The sequence below is a fragment of the Eptesicus fuscus genome, chromosome 7 (genome assembly GCF_027574615.1).
Source record: "Eptesicus fuscus isolate TK198812 chromosome 7, DD_ASM_mEF_20220401, whole genome shotgun sequence".
NCBI lineage: Eukaryota > Metazoa > Chordata > Mammalia > Chiroptera > Vespertilionidae > Eptesicus > Eptesicus fuscus.
The window spans coordinates 57693306-57699403 of NC_072479.1; positions in this window are offsets into that span (position 1 = coordinate 57693306).

The window sequence follows — 6098 nt, forward strand, 5'->3', positions numbered from 1 at the left end:
GTGCACACATGCCCTCCAGCCTCGCCCACTGTAGCAGTCAAATTGTCCTCAGCACATACCCAGCCCCCTGCCTTTTCCGATCCCATGAGATTTGGTGTATTTCCCACAGTGCATTTCCTTGAGATTTCCATGCATCTTTCCAGGAAATCCTCTTTTCACTTCCACGGGTTTGAGTGTGTTTGTCTTGTACGTAGATTAGGAGCCGTGGCTAGAACACCAGCTCGCGGAACTCTTCCCTGCCTTCAGAAGGAGCTCGGGTCTGATTCCTCCCGGAAGCCACCGCCCCCCCCCCCCCCCCCCCCCCCCCCCCCCCGCAACCCTCCATCTTTCCGGTGTGTTCATCTCTCCTTCCCCAGACAGATCATAATCCCCACCACTTCCATTTCCCTCACGACATTCAGTAAATACTTACTGATTGATAGAATCTTCTAACTTTGGGGCACCCATTTCTAATTTTGCTATTTGAAGTTGGACTATATTGCTATCATTTTATGTTCTAGCAAATCCACGGGTCCATTCATCATTTCTTTACCCTGGAACATATATTGGATGTCTATGTGCCAGGCACTGGGCTAGGCCCTGGGAATGGTTCAAATGAAGTCCTTCGTTCTTGCCCTCTGGGAGTTTTCTCCTGCCTGTTCCTCCACCCCCTTCCGCACACCAAGTGCCCACCCCGTCCTCACACTCACACTGCTCTCTACTCAGGGAGATGCCCTGCAGTTCTCTCTCCCCTCTCCACTCGCCCTCCTTTGTGATCATTCTGTGGTACAGGAATTGACTCTAGCGTCTGAGTGTGTGTGCCTTTATGCTATTTTAAGACCCCAGCACTTTGCAAAAACCTGGTGGAGAATACTGCCAAACCCGAGGGGGTGGGGGCTGAGCAACCTGAGCCTGGGGCCGACTGGGTGTCTGGGAGCCAGGTTATCGGAGCCAGCTACAGAGCTGGCTGGGACCTAACGCTGTTAACCGCTGCTTGCCTGACCCAGACTGGCCCGATCCTGCCTCTACCTTCTCTTGGTGGGGCCCAGCCCTCATTTCCCCCGTGGGTTGCTTAGGAGTTTGCATACCAAGCAGCATGTAAAATTGTTGTGTTTCTGAAAACATACACACACACACACACACACACACACACACACACGCAGAGAAGCCTTGAAATTCTTCTTGGAACAGGTCCAGGGATTTATTTATGACATTCCCAGGGGGTGGGAGAGACAGAAGTCTGGACTTTGCAGACTGAGTGCTGTGCCGTCATCTTATCAACATAACCGCCGGCTCTGGTGTGCACTTACTAAATACCCACTGCATGCCTGAGCCAGGCTGCCGGGGGGGTGGGGGGAGTGCACAGGTGCTCAGTACTCAAGACAGCAGGATGCCCTCCCTCATCACCCTCCCCACCAGAGGAATAGCAACATGGTATTGGCATACTTTTACCACCGGTCCCCCCTCTGCTCACTCTCCCACCAGCCCCCATGCCTCACTTTCTGGCTCTCCTTCTCCCTGTGTCTGCAGCCTCTCCCCCTTGCCCACTCCCCTTTGGGGGCCAGGCTGTCCTGCGCATGGATGTCCGGTCCTCTAAAGAGAAGCTTCTGGCTGGCTTCCGCCCCAGTGAGGAAACTGGGAGCTGGTTGCAGTGTGCTAACTCTTCTCTGATCCTTTGCAGCTGGACATTGGACAGACATGGGGTTCATGCTGAGGCATGGCGGGGTCTGCGGCTGCTGGGGAAAGCTGGGGTGTCCACGCCTCTTAGGACCGTTTCAAGTCCTAAGGATGGACTGTGGGCCTTTCAGAGGGAACTGGATGGAGGCAGAGAGTCAGGCCGATGAAGCTGGGGAGAGGACCTTAACTCTGCCCAGTCAGGTCTCCGCCCCTTCTCTAGCCCACCCTCTGAGAGGGAACTTCGCCAGACTGGAGGCCGCTGTTGCCTCCCTTGTCTCTGCAGAGGTGGGAAGAGATGGGTCTAAAGGCGTCCTCACTTTCCCATGGAGACCCTGGCTCTGAAGGGGAAGGCATACGATCAGTATCTGTGCCATGATGGATCTTAAGCAAATGTGATTTTCCTTCAAGACCGTAGAGGTAACCTCTCCGTTGGAAATAGAGAATAGTCTGTCGGTGATGAGGCAGAAAGACAGATAGTTAGAAGGCCACTGCACTTACCGCAGGCATCGTAGGACTTTTAAACATCAAAGGCCACCATCCAGAAAATAATCAGATCAGGGGACAGGTAATCAAATATGTGAAATAAAACATGGGCATGGGGAGAACAACAGGCCGGTGTCCCTTAGGGATGGCAGAGACTTCCCTACCTTACGCAGCCTAGGCTCGAAGCTCGGAAATGTAGGCTCCTCACTCTTTTTAGGAAAAAAATCCCAGAAGTTCCAGTGGCCTCACAGACCTCTGGAAGTTTCTCCCTCGTTGGGAAGCGGGGCCTGGTCGCAAGGATGAGTGGGGCGGGGAGATGTGCCTTCTAGCCGCCTCTCCCAGGGAGCACGCAGGTGTGGGCAGGCCACCTGCCTGGGCAGCCTGTGGTGAGGAGGGGCCGTCCCTGCGGGGAGGGCACAGCCTCAGTGGCCGGGGCCTGTGTGCCCGCGTGTGTGGACGCGTAGAGAAAGGGTTGGCACTGTGCCCAAAGCACAGAAACCCGCCCCTTCCCCCACAAGCCCCTAAAGCCATACTAAGCGATCCTGCCCTGCCTGCCCCTGTGAGCGAGGACGGCCCAGATCTGCCGAGTAGAAAAAAGACCCTGGGCTCAAGCCCCGGCTCTGTGTCCTACCAGCTGTGTGACTCGGGGCCCATCCCTTCACCACTCTGACCTTTGAGCTCCTCGTCTGCAATCTGAGGAAAATAATGTTTATCTTGCAAAATCTGGGGGACGGTAGAATGAAACCATCCTTTTATCAATTGTCAACGGCTGTGGACAGGAGAGTTGTGACTTCCTAGAGGCCCGGAATGCAGGCTGCCAGACTTGAACCTCACCATACCGGTCCCCTAACTGGTAAGGCAGGGATAATAATGGTCCTACCTCATAGGTTTGTCGTGAGGATCAAACAAGTCAATACAAACACAGCACAGGTAATGGTGTCTGGTCATAGCGAGTACTCAACGCGCGCCAGGTGCTGCGCTCCAGGTTGCCCAGCGCGGCGCCTGCCTGCGCTCACCCCTCCGCTGTCTTTGGTCTCAGGACCAGCCCCACTATGGAGAGCCTGTCCCAGCTTGCCCTGCCTGTGGCTTCTGGCCAGTTTTGTTTTTTTACAATAAAAAAAAAATCTGGTTCTCCCCCCCACGCCCCCCCACCCCAAGCTGGTCCTTCCCAGGCGTGCTGTTGCCATGGGAACCTCCAGGGGCCGCCCGGATTTGGCGGAGAAAGGGTTTGTGTATTAAAACCAAGGAATCCCAAGGGTGGGCCGGCCACCACGCTAACCCAGAACAGAGGCAGACAGAGGTGGCCACAGGGAGGAATTTATGGGGTCACTCCCCACCCTGCTGCAGCCGGCCAGGTGGGTGAAATCCCATGATGCAACGCTCTCCACCGCCAGGGCGCCACCATCTTTGCAGAAACGGAGCTTGGTACTGAACGCCATTGCTTCCTTGTGGGGCTGAACCAAATGCACGGCTTAGAATAGAGATTTAGAATTGATTTTTTTTTTTACTCCTCTTTCCCTTTGAGACCAAGTCCGCTGCTCCATAGCAGCATAATTAGCCTCACTTAGATGGGGAAACTGAGGCCTCAGAACACCTAAGTGACTTGCTGAAGACTTCAGTCAGTAAAATGTGGAACCAGCACCTAGAACCCGAGTCTTGTGGTCTTTGTCATTACACCGAAATGCAAGGGGAGCTTGCCTTGGAGGGTGCAGGGAGGGAGGGAAGAGGGCCCAGAGCTGGGCCCCATAACCCAGTGCACACCATTTCTCTCTCCTCTGGGAGGTGATTCTGAGAAGACAAAAAAACCACTCTTCTCTCCTCCACCACTGAAGTTCCACTCTTGAAAATGGAGGCAGCCTTTTTTTTAAAAAAAGAGCAAAACCGCAATATATCAAGAGCCTTAAAGCATTTCTAAACTTGGACCTCATAATTTCACTCCTAGAAATTATCCCAAGCATATCCATATACTTCCTGACCCTACAATCCTATTGTAGGAATTCATCCTAAAGAAATACTGTAATCAAACATATGCATCAAGATTCGACTCAGGAATGTCATCACAGTTTCGGCTGAAATAGCAAAATATTGGCAACAAATGAATTTTCAAAAATAGAAAATTATTCATGCAAAGTACATCTATATAAAGGATTGTAGAAAAGTTTTTAGTGACAAAACTATGTCGATGATATAGTTAAAGTGGGGAAAAAGCAGGTTATAAAATATGTATAGTATAATCTAATATTTATTATTAAATTATGCAAAAGAAGAGCTGGAAGAATATTTAGCAAAATGTTTGCAAGAGTTACTTCTGGGTGGTAAAATTATGAATATTTTCCCCCTTTAAATTTTTTTAAATTTTTTAAATTCATTTTTAGAGAGAGAGGAAGAGAAAGGAAGAGAGAGAGAGAGAAACATGGATGTGAGAGTGAAACATAGATTGGCTGCCTCCTGCACGCTTCCTCCTGGGGATGGAGCCTGCAACCTGGGCACATGTCCTTACTGGGAATCAAACTGGCGACCTCTCGGTGCATAGGGCAGTGCCCAACCAACTGAGCTACACCAGCCAGGGCCTCTTGATTATTTACATCATCAACATTTTCAAAAATGACTATATGCTACTATTATAATTAAATCAATATAAACTAATTTAAAAGAATCTTATCCACAAAGATATACATTGCAGCACGATTTACTGTACAAAAATACCCCAGAATATATATGCCTAATAAATTATGTAATATAGTGTATTGAATATTATGCAATCATTACAATGATTATGATGTCTTGTGTAGAAATATTAAAATGCTTATGACACGTTAAGTGAAAAATACCAGAAACAAAATGGAATGTGCACCATGATTTTAAGTATGTGAAGTATGTATGCAAAAGAAAATGTTTGCTTCAGTTTGGTAGGGCAAGATTATGTTTAATTTCTTTCAAAATTACTGAAATATGATTGGCCTTTTCAATTAAATAAAAATACTCATGGGATGATTACAATGCTAAACCTTGGGGCCTATTTTGGAAACTATTCTAGAGAAAGTAGTGCAGAGTTCTGACATCCCTTAATCAATCCTTACCTCATTCATCCATTGAATGTGTTAATAAACATAGTATTGTTATTATTTATTGAATACCTACCATGTGTGTACATACCTCATTTCTAACTTGCACACTAACTCTGTAAGATAAGTAAAGTGCTTAGGACTTTGTTCCTTCCAAGTAATCCAGTCTAGCTATTTAAGAAAATATTTTTTATCATTTTGACTTTAAGGATCCAGGGGTTTCTGCCAGGCTCAGGGCAGCTGGTCTGTCAGTCACTGGGAGCCGGATGTCCAACAAACAAGACTCTCGCTCTGTGTCTCTCGTTTCCGGGTCTTCGCTTCATTGTGCATCTGCTTTCATCTCCTTTGATGCCGACCAGCTTTCTCTGCTTCTCATCCTCACAGGAATATACGGCTCCTGGCAGCGTGGGGTCTCTGCTCCGTCCAGCACAGGAAAGGCGTCCGTGTGACTCTCTCTGGATCCCAACTCCTAATTCAGGAGGTAGGACTGAGGGTCCAGCGGGGATCAGGTGTTCACTTCTGACCCAATGACCTGTCAGGAGTGGGTCATATTTGTAAAAACATGGCTGCCAGGAACCACCACTGTTCACAAAAAGGGAAGAAAGGACAATTCCCAGGAAAAGGACATGAGAGTGGATAGGTAGAGGCGGGTGAGGTAGTTGAAAGGGAAAAGCAATATATGCCAGACATAGCAGGTATTATTATTTCTCTTTCTCCGGCTGAGGGAGGACGCTGAGGCTCAGAGAGGTTAGTCAACAGGCTTAAGGTCAGACCTTCAGCTCGAAAACAACAGAACTGGAATTCAAGCCCGGCCTGCTTCTCTGGGAAGTCCACTCTGTCACACCACCGCACACATGTACTCAGAATCCAGTCAGTCAGACGAAGAGTGTTCCA